At 45.4% G+C, this 17,674-nt stretch overlaps 1 protein-coding gene and 1 pseudogene across 2 annotated transcripts in view; one reads left to right on the forward strand and one right to left on the reverse strand.

Moving 5' to 3' along the window:
• Ablim1 (actin binding LIM protein 1) overlaps positions 1 to 17,674 on the reverse strand; it is a 291,354-nt gene that overhangs the window by 164,472 nt on the left and 109,208 nt on the right. The gene's annotated exons all lie outside the window — the stretch shown is intronic.
• Positions 7,437 to 8,322, forward strand: LOC118573416 (annotated as a pseudogene).

Raw genomic sequence — 17,674 nt, forward strand, 5'->3', positions numbered from 1 at the left:
ATGGTCTCACCCACTCAGTGCCCAGCAGAGCTCTTGTCCTGGAGTCCTTAGGGGAGAGGGATTTGGGTTCTTGTTTCCAGGCCTTCTTTGTGGTCCTCGGGAGCCAGTTCTGAGTTTGGATCTAAGCAAGAGCCTATAGTCAGGACAATGCCTAACGGTTGTTGTAGTTTTATAAAGGCCACTATGAACAATCCACTGAGGAGAGAAACAGCAGAGCAAACATAAAATCAGTCATCTTTCTTCAACCTATTACTGGAGTTTGAGGAATCGTTTTAGATAGAGTCTTACAGACCTCAGCCTAATGTCAGACACACGAGACGTGCTCAGGCTGACTTGTAAAGGGCATTTGAGAAACAAGTGTTCCTCTCCGCTGTTTCTTTTCCTTCATGTCTCCCGGCGGAAGCTTTTCAGCCATAGAGCAACCGATTTTATCAGGTAGGGCTGCAATGCTCTCATGGCAAAGCTAGCTCGCTCTCTCTCTCTCTCTCTCTCTAGTTACTGCCACCGAAACTGGGTCTCTAGTGTTTATTTTTGCAAAAGATTATGAGACATTAAGTTTAGCCAATGGTCCCTTGAGGTAATAAATACCTGAACGTAAGTACCTCCCTGGAAGAAAAGTTTATTTCTAGGTTTTCATCCACAGGCAGTTGGCACCACCTGCTTTCAGACCTGTGGTGGAGAGTGCATGACATCTCATGGCTGTTACTCAGAGAAGAGACATCCTTCAAAGGGTACACCCTCCATGACCAGAAGACCTCCCTCTAGGCTCCACCTTTACCATTTCTATCATTTCCCAACCTAGACCCTGGAACACAGGAGCCTTAGTAATTCCAGATCCAAATATAGCACTCAAGGGACAAATGTTGACAGCTCACCATATGAAAGCCAAATTCTAAATAATCATTAAAAAAGCAACCAGACTGACTGAAAAATCCAACTCTTAATTTCCTTTTAAAATTAAAAAAGAAATTCAATCTCTTAGATAAAAAATGAATTTAACAATCACCTGCAAGTATTTGCCAAGATCCAAACTGAAAATAACTGTGAAGAGAAAGCAAGCTGCAAAGGACTTGAGCAGCCATGTCACTTGATGGAGCCTCCTTGGTGACCTTCCCTCGCTACCCTTTGCGTCACCATTTACAGAGTGCCAATCATGTGTCAGCCACCATTCCAGCCTGGTCACCATCACCACCTCATTTTCCTCTTCACAGCTGGATGAGGTATGTGTTAGGACATCCCAGAAGAGCTAAGAGTCAGGTTGGTCCAAGTTCAAAGTCACAGACTCTACCCTTGGGTAGCGGGGTCTTCCATTCTGTGAATGTTAAGGCAGTCTCCCAAACTACACACACACACACACACACACACACACACACACACACACACACATGCATGAACACACCACTCACACATATATTCATGGAGGTATGTACACATGTCCATGTAAGTAAACAGATGCGCACACATACATTACATATACACACAGGCACACATACATACACTCAAGTGTACACACACACACACACACACACACACACACACACACACTAAACATACAGAAGCAAAAACACTCCCTTCAAGTGCCCCCCCCCCACTACTCACATAGAGGGACAGACAAGCACACATGTCCACGGAAGTCATGTGCAGCTCCTCATGCTTGTTAACTTCTTGGTACTTCTTATGGAAGACCTGATGTAACAGACATGGTACTAAGCCTTGCCTTGCATGTGTAATGTAATCTCTCTCCTGATAATTTATGCTTTGTTTGATGTCAGACTTCATGTGACGGAATCTGTTATGGCAAGGGCCTCATCACCTTGTCCCTCCAGATGTGGCCTCACTGGGCAGCAGACGTAGGTGCCCAGGTCCACACATCTTGACAGTGCTGTTCAATCATTAGCCTTGTCTAAGCATTCTCAGGAAATTGTGTTTTTGTGGTTTACTTAAAGAGTTAAAAGCTTCTCTTTATTGGTTAGAGGATTTTGCAAGATATGAAAACCCTGCATTCCCTACCCTCGCCCTCATTGACCTCCCAGCCTTCCCATTACACCCTGGCGCCGTCCCAGAAAACCAGCCTTTTTCTCGTTCCTCTGGGACATTTCCGTCATCACCCGAGGGACAAGCCAAGTCCAACAGGCAGCATGACCAGCCATCACTCCCTTTGTGACCACAGGAAGGACAGCTTTAGGAGGGACTGTGCCACCCACACTCTTTGCTGTGAAAATCTGCAATTTGTATGACTAAAGAGGCATTAACAACGATGAAAACTAAAGTCACAGAGCACATTTGTCCAGGGTTGGTGACACAATTGCGCAGAAATGGCCCCATCTTCCTGTCTGGCCTCTCACCAACACTACTTTAGAGTCACACTGGCCACACAGGAAGCCTGCTCATTCACAGGCCGGGTTTGAGTTCCAAGCACTCTGTGCCCAGTGGCCTTGAGCACATTATTTCCCCTGTGGGATTCAGCAATCACATCTGAGAATGGCAGCAACACACTCTACTGGTGAGGTCATCGTAAGGACAGGGCTAGCTCTGTGAGTGTGCAGTCTGTGCAAGGTGTGGTCATAGTGACATCTGTAACAATATAGTCTTTCAACTTACACTTTGTAAGTGAAGTCCAAAGGGACAATGGAGCACATGTGCTACCATGTGAGATGTTTGGTGTTGTGTGTCTTATCCCTGCTGTCCCATTCCTATGGCCTGTCTGCAGTGCCCCAGGAGCACAGAATTCCAAGGCAGTGGTGATGCATGCCTTTAATCCCAGCACTTGGGAAGCAGACGCAGGCAAAGCTCTGTGAGTTTGAGGCCAGCCTGGGCTACAGAGCTAGTTCCAGGAACCCTGTCTCAAAAACACACACACAAACAAAAGAAAAAGGGAAACAGGCAAGGAGCCCTGTGGCTTCCTTTCCACCCAGACCGCCTTCCTGGATAAGTCAGCCACTTGTACTGAAAATGGCAGCACAGAAGGTCTTGGCTTAATGGAGAGTCAGGAGCACCTAAAATGAAGGTGGACGATGGGTAGGGGTGGCAAAACAAAGCCTGTAAGTGATTTCTATGTGTGTGCCTACAAGCAGGAAGTACTTTAGGAAAAAGGCAAGGCTGGGAGATAGTGCTGGGGAGAGGGAACACTGATAAATTGCCATTTGAATAAAAGTACAGAGGGAAAAGGATGAGCTGCAGGGGTGTCTGTCAGGATGTCCTGAGGGAGGAGTTTACCTGGGAAGTCAAAGCCAATAGAAACAGGGGGAATTAGGTGAAAGGTGGAAGGGGTTGGGGTCCTGTGTTATTGCAAGACCCTTGGCTTTTCCTGCTGATCTGGGCAGCCACTGAAGTTTCTGAGCACAGAGCCCAGGATCTGATGACATCTCAGCAGGACCTCGCTAGCCACAGAGGGAAGAGAAGTGGGTGAAGGTGCAGAGCACTGAATTAGGGCACAAAACAAACAAAGAAAAAGACCTCCAGGCTGAGAAGACAGCACAAGAGAATGGGAGGCAGGAGACAGCAGAAGTTAAAAGATGAAAATGAAGAGCCAACAGGGCATCAACATTAAGAAATGAACCAAATAGATGCCAACAGGATATCTAGTTCTGAACACAGGAGAATCTGAGATGATTTCAGTGAATGCAGAAGAAAGGATGCAAAACCAATAACACAGAGGATAAAGCTTTACACTTATCCCACAAGAAAAAAAAACAGCAAAACAAAACAAAAACCCAAGAAGCAGATTAAATACAACAATGGCTGAGTGAAGATAGATCTGAGTCTGCAAATTAAAAGGCATACATGTAGCTGGGTGGTGCTGGCACATGCCTTTAATCCCATCACTCAGGAGGGATAGACAGGCAGATCTCTGTGAGTTCGAGGCCAGCCTGGTCTACAGAGTGAGATCCAGGACAGGCACCAAAACTACACAGAGAAATCTTGTCTTGAAAATATATATATGTAATAATAGTTTGGCAAAAATTTATATAGCAAGCTAATTCAAATCACAGACTAAACTTTAGACTTCAGGGTGTTATTATTCTCCAGATAGCCAGGCAGAAAAAACAAACAATCAAAAACCCTCACCATCTATGCAGAGAGAGATCTGAGCGCTGACCTTAGATTCCCAGCAGTACCAGCCTGTGAAGGACCAAGGGCTGTGCTGGGCAGCCCTGACCGAAGGAAAGGGTGTATTTGAAGAACCTCACATTCAGCCAGAGCTGTTCAGACATAAAGGCAATGGCAGCAGACCCAGTACACACATGTACACACACACACACACACACACACACACACACACACACACACACACACGTCATTGCTGGGGAGCTACATCAGGTTCTATCTGATGGAGCAGGCATCACAGGGCCTAGTATGTGCCTGGGTTCCCAGGGGTGGGTGTTAGAGGAAGCCTGGGGCAAAGGAGGGGGGCATTCTCACAGACTGCAGATGTAGAGTCATCTAGAAGAAAAGCATTCTAAGTTATCCATATTTTTATGCCTAAAAAAAGGGGAAAAAATTATATTGTTCGACCGATCACTTTCAAGGAGTCTTCCAAGTCAGATTATAGAGGTCAGTGGGACAATACCCTGAAGAGACCAACTATGTCCACCAACCAGAACCTAGTTTTTCTCAAGCAAATCAATGATTTATTGGATCATTTTATTGTGCAAACATAGTGGAATTTGTAAGCATGCATACCATGCTTAAATGCTGCCTCCTTCACATATGTAAATGAGCTCACTTGGACTGGCTGAGATAATTGGGGTCAGAAGCAGCAACAGCCTGATAAACAAATATGCCCCTAAATGCCTTTCCAGCTGTGGTTAGTGTGAAGGGAGAGGATGGGGCTTAGGACACTTACCAGGCTTTAGTGGGATGAGCCCTTTATAATGATAGTCCATTGTGCTTACATATGTAAGAGCTCTCTTGAAATGCTTAAACAGCTGCTGCAGTTCAAGCAGAGACTGTGAATGCTCTGCGCCATGTGCCATGCTGTTGCCGGATTTCTGGAAGGGCTGCCATCTAAGGCAGTTTTCTTCCCTCATTCTTGCAACCCCCAGCAAGATGGAAAACACTTTGTCTATGTGCTGCATTTATTGGGGTTTGGGAGAAAATTGGACAGAAAGAGAAATGCTTTAGAATGTAATTTTTTTTTTCTTGGATTGAGATCTGAAACACACATCTTGTCTTTCTTGAATAAAATATAAGAGCTCTGAAAATCTTTGCTGGATATAAATTTCTGCAAAGAAATTAAAAAAAAATCAACTACCCCACAAAGGTAGTGTTAAGCCACAAAATCCATCACGAAAAGCCAATTGAACAATACTCTTAAAGAAATGAATGATTGCTGAGTCATTAATTCTGCTAATAAATATTTCATCTGTGTATCTACAGCACAGAGCATTTCCTCCAATAGGCTGAAAATGGCCCAAATTCAAGGACAGAAACTGAGTCCTCTCTCACTTACTTTCTTGTGATGCAAACGGGAAAGTTTCCAATTCATTTTTAAAGCATTGAAGAAAGAGATTTGAACCTGAGACACCAAGAACATGCTCTGTGGGTTTGCAGAAGAACTGCTTGCTGTGTGGGGAGACAAAGAAAAGCTTAAGTGCTCGTGGTTGTTTCCAGCTACAGAAAAGCTGCAAACACTGGTCAGACTGGACGTCCCCGACAGCCGTTAGACGTATAAACTGAACTAGATTATTCCTGGGTTGTTTTTGGTTTTGTTTTGTTGGGGGGGGGAGGCGCTTTTGATAAGGAATTTAATAAAAAACATGTTAGAAATAGTTGCTCACTTCCTTGTTAAACTCCTATTAAAACTGGCCTGCTGAACTGTGCCCCGTTAGGTCAAGTTTGGTTGAAGTATTACTGAGCACACCGATATCACACGGCATTTTCATTGAGAATAATACAGGACTAAGTGGTGACCTCGATAACCGGGCGGCTGCTTATCCAGTATCCAGTGTCCCTCCAGTCCTGACTGATGACGACAAAGTGATTACAGAGATTGCCTCTCCCCTTTAAGAACAAGTCAGGCCTGTGAAAGGGATAAGATGAACACTAGATAAGATACACACTAGAATCACAAGTTAGCACTTCAAGGATGTGATATGAAATGGAACTGGGAACTGACTATAATATTCTAGTGATGGAAAAAATGGCCTTATAAATGTCTGGGTCAGGATGGACAGAGGGGGAAGGCTGGGTCCTGGCAGTGGAGTCACTGGTTTGAACTTTCTCTCCAGACCTTTCTTTCTGTATTCCATGGGGTCTCATGCTACGTCATGAGAATTCCTCTTCACTTAGGCTGCCTACCAAACCTTCTCGACTGTTTTTGTTTGTTTGTTTTTCTGGGCACCATGAGTCAGAATCGTGTCTTATACTTTCTGATAAGTTCAGCTGCCATTCCAAGTTATCAAACTGGATGAGTAAAGACTTTTAAAGAGCAAGCAAAGAAATCTTAAGGGCTGCTAGAGGGCATTTGCAGAGCAAGTAAAGAAACCAGGTACATAATGTCACAGAGTAAAACCCAGCTTCCTTTGCATAGTGTATTACAGATCAATACATTGCAGTGACATGAGCCGCCTTAAAGAGTAAGATATCAAAATAATGTAGCGACCATGGAAAATAGTCTGAAAGGCTCTCAAAAATTTCAGTTTAGAATTATTATATTCCCCAGTAATTCCACTGCTAGATATATACTCAAGAGAACTGGAAGCATATGTCCGTAAAATATCTTACACACAATGTTCATAGAAGTACTATTTGTAATTGCCCCGAAGTAGAAGTAATGGAGATGATTATACAGAACGTGTTATGTCCATGTTGTAGAATACGACTCATCCACCAAGAGAAAATGAAGTCATGGCACATGCTATAACATCAGTGAACCTTGAAAACACTACCTAGTCCAGTGGCTCTCAACTTGCCGGATGCAACCTCTCTGGGAGTTGAACAAACCTTTCACAGGGGTCACTTAAGTCCATCGGAAAACACAGATATTTACATTATGATTTACAACAGTAGCAAATTACAGTTATGAAGTAGCAAGGAAGACAATTTTATGGTTGGGGGTCACCACAACATGAGGAACTGAATTAAAGGGTCTCAGTGTTAGGAAGGTTGAGAACCACTGATCATGTCAGGAGAAGTCAAGCACAAAAGATCACATGTGTGATTCTGGTTTTGTGAAATTCTAGCCCCAAGATTAGTTCTTAAGTACACATAATTAAAACCACAAGCATGTTAGCATATTATCTACTCAATTCAGTGATTTAGATGACAAAGTTTCCTGTATAAATAGTAACTCGGGGCCTGAAAATAAAATAAAAATAAGCTCCAGGGCCTGGAAAGAAATGAAAAACAAGAATCAATAAATCAAAATAGCTTTTTCCCCTTAGAGTTGCTGGGCCTGCAGGTCTGTGTGGAGTCGTGATTGTGGGTTTCTGTTCCTCAGGATGGGGTTTGTGAAACTTGTCAAGAATAAGGCCTACCTTAAGAGATACCAAAAGAGCTTTAGAAGGCAGTGAGAGGGTAAAACTGACTACGATGCTCAGCAACAATAGGTGATCCAGGACAAAAATAAGTATAACACACCCAAATACAGGATGATAGCTCGTGTAACTAGCAGAGATATCATCATGCCATTGCATACGCCCATACAGAAGGGGATATGATAGTCTGCAAAGCATCTGTACATGAACTGCCAAAATACGGTCTGAAAGTTGACCTGACAAATTATGCGGCAGCCTATTGTACTGGCCTGCTGCTGGCCCACAGGCCTCTCAATAGTTTTGGTATGGACGAGATCTGTGAAGGTCAAGTGGAGGTGACTGGAGATGAATACAATGTGGAAAGATTGATGGTCAGCCTGGTGCCTTTACTTGCTTTTTGGATGTAGGTCTTGCCCGAACTACAACTGGTAATAAAGTTTTGGGGCCTTGAAGGGGGCTGTGGATGGAGGCTTGTCTATTCCTCACAGTACCAAACCATTCCCTGGTGATGATTCTGAAAGCAAGTTCAATGCAGAAGTACACTGTAAGCACATCATGGGTCAGAATGTCCCAGACTACATGTGTTATCTAATGGAGGAAGACTAAGATGCATATAAGAAACAGTTCTCTCGGTACCTCAAGAACAACATGACTCCAGATGTGATGGAGGAAATGCATAAGAGAGCTCATTCTCCATCTGAGAGAATCCAGCCCATGAGAAGACACTGAGAGAGAAGTGAAGAGGAGGGACCATCCCAAAATGTCCCTTGCCCAGAAGAAAGACTGGGTTGCTCAAAAGAAGACACATCTCCTCAGATCTCGGGAATGGATTGCTGAGAGCTAAAGCAATTTTCTATGAAGATTTTTTTTCATAAAGATAATAAACTTATTGACCAAGCAGCTAAAATGAATGAATGAATGAATATAAATAAATAAAAAACAAGGCAGAGCAAAGCAGGTGCAGACAGTAGAGTGAAGTGGAATACACCCTCCCTCCATTTTCTATTGTTATTCAAATCATTGGGATAATCTCCTTTTGCTCATATTTTGGGTTACTTTTATCTATTTTCCAGCTCTAATGTCAGTGCCGTTTTTCTTTCCACGGTCTCTTTGCATTCTTTCCTTTGGAAAATAACTACATTGGTTACCTGGCCGACTATTTATCCTCTCATATTTGGGAAGGGGAAATGAGGAAATATTTTTAAGGCCCCACTAAATTTAGAAATATTTTTCTTTATGTGTTCTTTATAGGGGGTCATGAGCCATTTGCAATGGAATTGTTTTACACATATTTTGCACATGATACAAGTGAGACTCAGAGACATGGAGTAGCTTTTCTGGGCTTCAGAACTGAAAGGAATGAGATTGGACGACTTTGAAGTTGGCAGCGCAGCTGACCCCAACATTGCATCTGAAGCCCCTGGGCTGTGCTAGGCTGCTTCTCCAGGCCTCAGCAGCTGGGCAGTGAGGAAAACCTTCCTCCTCTGATTTCTGCAAGCATTTATTCATTCATTGTCCACACACTTACACATCCTTTTCCATGGTAGATACTATAAATTAGCACTAAAAACATAAACATGGCTCCCTCCATAGCCTTGGGAGAAACTGAAAGAGAGAAAGGTTATACACAGGCCACTCACACAGAAATATACACAGGTTGTTAGGAAAGCAGAGGGTAGCATAAGGGAAGGGTTAAAGAGGCCTCTCCAGAGGGCAAAGTGCTTAATCTGACTGCTGGTTACTGTAGAGCCAGGGGAGGAGACATGGCATCTGGAAGACGCCACTATGGCAGGACCCTTCAGATCGCTGTAAGAAAACAGTCTTAGTCTAACTTGTAGTAGGGTCTGCTACAGGTGTTTGGGGGTTAATGCCAGCGTGTGGCAGAAAGGCTGGGCTTGACAGTCCATGGCTTGAGAGAGTTACCCGGGGAACACAATTAACCTAATGGAAGGGAGCCTAGGCGGGGGTTGGTGACGATAGGACTGTCTAAAATGTCAACCAGGGCTGGAGCCTCTTATCTTCCTCCATCCACATTCTTCTAAGACTTAGAAAAAACTGGCTGTGGCTGGATCTGGGGACACTGGCCTGTGATCACAGCTACTTGGAGGCTGAGGCACGAAGATCCCAGGTTCAAAGCCAGCCTGAGTTACAGTGTGAACTCAAGGCTAGCCCAGGAAATTCAGTGAGAGCCAGACTCCTCTTAAAGGACTGGGAAGAAAGCTCTGTGGTGGAGTGCTTGTGTGAACCCCTAAACTCAGTCCCACTATCGCAGAATACAGAGAAAGAAGGAAGGAATAGAAGAGGGGTGAGGAAGCCTGGTGTCACCATCATTTCCATCCTGAGCAGAATAAAAGTTAGAGCAAGACTGTTTTCCTGAAGGAAGCACATCATCACAAGATGTGTCCCTAAAGATCAGTGCGTGGAGGAGCAGAGGCCGCAAGTGACCCCCGTCTGAGTAGCAGGTGCCTGTCACTACTTTGTGTTTCACAAGAGCCACTGGTCAGGGGCTGAGGAGGAAGAACAGAAGCCCCTACCTACCAATCACCCAGTGCACATTTTTCACAGCCTCCCTCACAGATTTAAGGGACTCAGATCCTCTTTCCAGTGCAGCCTCTCATTACTACCTGGAAGATGCTCTGGAGCAGACTTCTTTGACCTTTATCCCATAGTACCTGTGACCTCCCCAGGGGTCTGTGACATTCCTGATTGTGGTTGTAGATCAGCAATACTGATCAGAAGGGACATGGAAATTAAAGAATTGCAACATAGCATATTATGGTTACTTTGAAAACAGCTTGGTGTTTTTAGAAGCACACACATATACACACACACATACATACACACCAATGCACACACACTTACACACATGCTAGCATGCACACACACACACACACACACACACACACACACACACACACACACACACACACACTTCTCCCAGTTATGTGGCATCTGAGCACTGGGAGAAGATGTCCTTGGGTGATATACGCATGCAAGTCTGTCCCAGCAGGGGCTCCCAGCAGTAGAGAATCTCAGCATGGCACCACTGTGAAAACCATGGGTTTAAGTGTCCGGCAGATCCAGTCCAAACCTGACTCTTCCACTCAGTGTTGATGTGAGCTTAGGTAGGAGAGTCTCCATTCCCTCAGCTGTCACATGGGCAACATCAAGCCAGTTGAAATCCCAGTACGGAAGTGGGGAAGCTCTCCAGGCCCCAGCCCTCGCTGAGGAAGGAACAGTTGGTGGCCCCACAGCCATGAGCATATTCAGACAGCATGAACTGAATACAGTGGGGTACTGAAAAAGAGGGCATGAAGTTGGAAGGAGGACCTGTTGAGGGGTGGGGGTGGGGAAGAGTTGGAGGGGAAAGGAGGGATGGACATGATCATACTCCATTGTATACATGCATGGATTTCTCAAAAAAAAGTATCTTAAAAGTAGTATTGGCCTTGTGGACTTATTGTAAATACCAACCATGGAAAAATCAAAAAGCAGGAGTTACATCAACACTTAGCATAACGTCTCAACGGGCTCCAGCCACGACAGATGGTCCCTGAGAACAGGGCTCCCTCCACCGTGGATGGAGTTGGAGCCATCGGCAGAAGCTCCCTGTTTACTGTTTCCTTCTTAGTCCCAGCTTTTTACTCACGCCTTTCCTGTTCTTAAATAAGGAAATGCCTTCCCCACTGGCTTCCGAGGGTTGTTTAGAGCACAAAGGAGCACTGGACAGATACACGTGGGGACACCCTGAGAAGCACGGAGCCCTGCCCAGCTCACGCAGGGGCTGAACACCAGACAACAACAGGAAGCTGCCGCATTGCATCTCGAGCTGTTCCTGGCAGCTTCAGGAGGACTTTACCAAATGTCCCCTGTCCCCTGCCAGGAGCTGTTCATGAGCACTCTGGGCTTCTCTAGCACAGGAACACGCAGGGGTGCCAGAGGGGGCACCTCCTCAGAGCACCTGTCCCTAACAGGATGCTCCAAGCACACAATGGCTTTCTGGGAACCCCACTTCTGTGATTTGTTCCCAGTGCCAGGTCCCAGCCACACAAAAACCAGACAGTAGAAAGCAGCACCAAATAATTTTTGTTTGACTTCTCTGGTTTTTATTTTGTTTTGTTTTGAGACTGAGTCTCCATGTGTAGCCTTAAAATCACCAGAGTAGGCCTCAAGCTCACAATCCCCCTGCCTCTACTTCCTAAGCATTGGGATTACAGGCTTGTTCCACTAGTCCTAATTTAAAATAATTTCTAAAATAAACTATCATTGTTATTGTTGCCATAATTTACTGGATGCTTGTATGTGCCTAGATACCAAACACTTTGACATGCAAATTCTTATTTAATCCTCAGAGTCAATCCTCAGACCTGGGCCAGGAGGGTCCTGCCCTGATGGTGGGCCTTCATGGTGCATCTGACTCTTCTGGTTCCAGGACCAGCTGGGGCTAGCATCCCAGCCTCCCCTTGGTATACTTTCTGACACTGGTGGACCTTGATACCCTTCTTGTGTTCTGCATGGCTGACCAGATACCCTGAGGAATGGAGTTCTGTTTTCTGTCCACAAGCTTTCGGAACAGGATGGACATGGGGATAGCTCTACTCCAGAAGAGAAGCTTGGTAAACAACCACACCCCAGGCTATTGTGCTTCCTCTTCCTCATAAGCTATTGACATACCTTTTGGGGTGACTCAACTTGTTTCTATAGACCGATACCCCACAAAGATATTTTTCCAGAGTCCTATATGTGAGACCATCACACCAGATTACATCTGTCTGCAAACCTTACTCACAGGGAAACGCTGACTTACATTAACTTCCTGAAGTAACACATTTGGTGAGAAGAGTCTGGAATGTCCCAACTCAAAGCCACAATGCTCCAACACTCCGCCATCTCCCAGATTTCTTCTTCTCTCTCCACTAAGTTGTAGATACCTCAGGGAGGCGTACCCTTCCTTAACCCAGGCTCTTCTGTATATGCCACCACTCATTCATTCCCTGGGGACAATACCATCATCCACCACACTCTTATTCAGCTGCCATTTACCTGGCTTCCCTGGACATCCAGCTTAAACATCTTTCAGTGGAAGCACCAAGGCATTCACTATAGAGTATGAACTCCAGCAAAAATTCTTATCCTGTTTTCAGCCTTGCCTGTAGAATAAAACTTTTTGGAGCACGAAAATATATTTGGCATCTACCAGATGAGGAACCAATAACTGAAGGCAGTACTTGCTTAGAGAGGCAGGGCCAGTGGGTTTCCAACAGTCTTTCTAGGAGCCTTGTAAAGGAATGCTGGTGGGAGCCGTGCTTTCTCCATCTCCCTTGTAGACTATTTCAAGGTGTGTCACTTTTGTCATGTTGCATTTGTGTAACTCTGTGAAGCTGTGTTACTGTGCCTGTCTAAAACACCTGAGGGTCTAATAAAGAACTGGCCAATGGCAAGGCAGGTGGGGCTGGCAGGCAGAGAGGATATATAGAGAAGGAGACATCTGAGAGGAGGAGATGGAGGAGAAAGAAAACGCAGCAGCCAGAGGAGGAGGCGTCCAGGGGCAAGCCACCCGGCTCCACAGCAAGCCACGGAGTGAGAAACAAAGAAAGGTATACAGGAATAGAAAAGGAAAAACCCAGAGCAAAAGATAGACGGGATAATTTAAGAAAAGCTGGCTAGAAACTAAGCCAAGCTAAGGCTGGGCATTCATAATTAAGAATATGTCTCCGTTGATGTGATTTACTTGGGAGCTGGGTGGCGGCCCCCCCAAAAGAATAAAAACAACATCTCTTTGCTCCCCGAAAAGAGATGTGTCAGGAGGAGTGGTGTCAAGATATTTGGAGAGTTAGAGACTGCAACCATTGGCTTCAGTAAGAAGCTGTATCTTGTCTACCTTAATGCTGCTCCTTTTGACAGGCCCATCCCAGTCAAAGTCAGAGCGGCCACCATGAGATGGGACTTCACTCTCACTAAAATGGCTAACTAGCTCTTACATATCAGATAACAGGGCTTGGGGAGATAACTCAGTTGGTAAAGTGCTTGCCGAATGAGTATGAGGACCTAGTTCAACCCCCAACAGTCAACATAAAAAAACAGGCGTGGGAGCATTTGCTTGGAATCCTAGCATTGGGGAGGTAGAAACAGGCAGGTTCTTGGGGTTTGCTGCCCAGCCAGCCAAACCTAATCAGTAAACCCTGGGTCCCTGTGAGAAAGCTTGTCTCAAAAAACAAACTGGAAAGCTCCTAAGGACACCATAGACTGACCTCTGGTCTCCGCATGCACACAAACATGCACACATACCCCCCCCCCCCCCCCCACACACACAGCCAGATAATGATAGAGAACAGCTAGAATCTCCCTATGTTGCCGATGAGGGTATAGAAGCGGCCACTTTGTAGAGTTGGGAGTTCATCAGAATAAGCTTAGAGTTACCTTATAACCCTGGAATTCCACCCCTAGGCCATATACCCAGGAAGACAGAAAACATGTCCCCTTCAAACTTGCAAGAAAGGTCATAGTAATACTAGTCACACTTGCTAAAAAGGTTCAAACAACCTGAAGATTCACCAACTAATGAAGGGACAAACAAAATGCTGGTAAAATGGAATATTTTTCAGCCACAATAATGAATAAAGAAACGGTAGTACAACTTGAAGTGCTATTGTGCTAAGTGAAGGAAGCCAGACACAGAAGATTACATTTTATGCACCCATGTCCAGAATGGGAGATCTATAGAGATAGAAAGTAGATTGTTGATCCCTGAAGGTTAGGGTAGGGATAGAGAAGTTTGAATGGGGAGACAATAGCTAAAGGATCAGATTATTTTATTTTACTTTCAGACAATGAAAAATCCTAAAAAAAAAAAAACCCAAACCAACCAACCAAACAAACAAAAACCATTGTGGTGACAAGTTGTATATCAGGAAGTGTACTAAAACATACTGAACCACCTACTTTAAATAGATAAATTATATAGTATACTTAACAGCTCAATAAGGCTGTTAAAATTAATTGCAATAAAATAAAAAGACCGTCATATAAATGAATTCCCTCACCTCACCTAAGCTGTCTCCAATCCTGCCCTTTCTCCAGCTGTCCATGAATTACATAGCACATGCTCACTTGAATCAGCTCCATGTATCTGTAGGGACCATGCCTAATGGCCTTCTGCCTCTTGTTCTTATTTAAGAACTGGTATACGCTGGGAGTGAGCAGCTGTAAGCACCAGGCCACGAAAAGTGCCGTTGCAATGTCAAAGTCTAAGACTTTGTCAGAATCAGGTGGCCTAGGCTGTGGTGACACCATTCAGTTGAGGAAGCAGTTGCCCCAAGGACCAGGACCCGAGTTCAATCCCCAGAACCCATCAGAAACTCACTCGTGGTAGTGTGCACTTGTAACACCAGAGATAGGGAGGCAGAAACAGGCAGTTCCTTCAGGCTTGCTGGCCAGTCAGCCTAACCTACTCTACCAGTTCCAGAGCATTGAGAGATGGCATGTAAAGAAAACCACGGTGGATTCTCTCACCAGTACATGAAGCTACCCCACACGGATGTGAGTGCGTGTGTGCGCGCGCGCGTGCACACACACTCAACTCCCTCCCCAGCCTAGCTCTCTCCATGCCCTTCCCAGGCCAAAGAATGAACAGTTACATTATAATGAGATTCACCTGAGAAAGAGTCTCAACACACTCCCTCAATAAAAACATTTTCTTTTCTGTTAAACCACCCCACTGGACAGGCAGCAAATTTGAACTTCAGCTTTGCATGGGTCATCCCTTGCTGGAGTTAATCAGCTTCCATGTGTAGTTCTTCCCTGGTCTGGTGAGAGAACAGCATTGCCAGGGGTGGAGGGGTTTGACATCACATGTCTCATTACTGATAATTATTCCAACCATGTTTTGAAAGAAACATATTTGTTATAAAGATCATAAAACCAGAGACTCAAATATGAGGCTGTCCTTCTGCCACGGCCTCCATTTCTCCTGCCCCCACCCCATACATGAAGGACAGTGTTTCCTTTGAGGCACATAGCACAGGAGAATGGCCCAGGAGGCACTTTATTACTTATGTCAATCACAAAACACAAACCGGCGTCCAAAGGCGATTCAGTTACTTACCAGAAGGATCACAGCAGCCAAACCTGAACTCGGGTGAGTCACAGTCCTCGGAATACAGATAGAACAGATGTGTGACTGTGCTATACCTGTGATGAGCCGGGTGGGGGATCTCAGGGACACTCAGGTCCTCAATAATCAGTCTCCTTCTGTGCGAGCCCCTGAGGCTGGTTCTCTCAGAGGAGCTGACTTTGCCTTTCTCAGAGCTGCACAATTTCCCCAGACACTTTAAACCAAGGAAGGACGGCATCTTGGCATGGCAGACACGTAATCAAGATTGGACCCAGGAGCCCAGGAAGCAGGGCTCCTCAATAGCTGCTTCAGCTCTCCAGTTCCCTATCATCTCTTTTCTCACTGCCCAGAAAAGAAGATTAAGAAGGACATATACAAGAGATTACCCTCAGGAGCTTAGCCATATTTCAGCCAGATGATTATGTATAAAAACAGCCCACTACCAGGAGCTCATGACTGCAGTCTGAGACTGGAATTCGTACTTGAAAATAAAAATATTACTGCACCTAGGGCAATACCTAAAAGAATTATCCAGCAACTATTTCTAGAATGTCCAATATTATCTGTGAGAGTGCTAAGAACAAGTCTAAATAAGCCCAAGATAAACTGTATTCACTCTACAAATGCATGCCAGGGACAAGCTAGGTCATAATTTTAAGATTGCCGGCATTCTGAAGCTGGGGGGGGGGGCAGAAGGGGGCTCAGCAAAAGCACCCTGGCTTTAATTAGTGAGCAGGCCACAGTGAACAATCATTTCCTTTCCACATTCTAGAGAATTCTTTCCACCAGTGCCATAAACTCTGCTGCATTTTCAGTAGCCAAAGTGTTCCATGGTCTCAGAGTCATTCCATGGGCTCCTGTTAATGTAGACACACAGGAGGGAGGCAGCATTGTCGAGGGGGTAGTAGCTTCATTTTTTCCCAGCCAACCCTAGTAGGTCCGTCTGGGCCTTAGGGCTCTGATATACAAAGGGCAGCCCTGGTGAGGAGCTTTGTAATGTCCACACTGTGAGGTTAAGTGAAATGTGTGACATTCTTCAACCACACAATAGTGACAGGTCAGAGTAAATAAACCTATGCTTCTTCTCCTGCTGTTTGTTGGGCTACTGGATCCTTCAGAATTTTCTTCTATTAAAACCACTGTGCACTTTAAATAAATGGAACTGTGAGCCTAAGAGGGTCTGCAAAGATAAAGTCCGGCACTTCTCGGAAATTCCTGTGAATATCTACAGAACATTCACAAATACCAATTGTGGTATCTGCTCAGACCTCCACATGAGATTCCTGTGGGTGGGTCCCAGAAATTTCTATTTCTAAAAGTTCTTCAAACCAGGACCAGCAATGGATGCCCCAACCAACTCTATCCTTTAAGATGAGGAAGGACAGTATCAGAGAGGCTGAGGGACTTCCTTGAGACTGCCCAGCAAGCCTGGGGCTAAGTGCGAAGCTGTGTTCACTCTACATTAGGAGGCCCGTCCACAAAGGCCATGGGGTGGGGGTGGGGGATGGGGGGGGGGGGGGGGGGGGGGTGGTAGTGAGCTGGGAAGTGCTTGCTTCCTTTACCGGCTCCTGATCCTTAGTGCGGGTTTTGGCAACAGAATTCAAGAACCAGAGTCACTAAATTTGTTGGACACCACCCCCCCCCCCCCCCCCCCCCCCCCCCCCCCCCCCCCCCGGTGGGAAGCACAGCGGACTCGGAAGAGAAGGCAGTTCCAGAGGCTTCCCAGCCTGTGGCGGCCAGGGACAGTGGAGTCAAACTTCAAAAGTTTCACACCCTAAGTTACAGAATTAAGCCTGTGTCAGTCTCTCCCCTACATCCATCCCACCCACATACACACAGACACACTCTCCGTGTAATGCCTTACTCTGAAGATAGTGTGCATGGCTGTTGGAACAACCTATGTGCACTGAAGAGCCTATCTTCTTGGCCCAAATCAAGTGTGACAACGCCGTTTTACCTTCTCGGTTTCTAAATCCATCAAATATCACTCCCTGAAACTAATTCCACGGCATTAACTCCACCTCCATGCTCAGCTGCTATTTATTTCAGCAATTAATATCAGGCCAGCCCTAGGTTTCGACAG

The sequence above is a fragment of the Onychomys torridus genome, chromosome 1 (assembly GCF_903995425.1).
Source record: "Onychomys torridus chromosome 1, mOncTor1.1, whole genome shotgun sequence".
Taxonomy (NCBI): domain Eukaryota; kingdom Metazoa; phylum Chordata; class Mammalia; order Rodentia; family Cricetidae; genus Onychomys; species Onychomys torridus.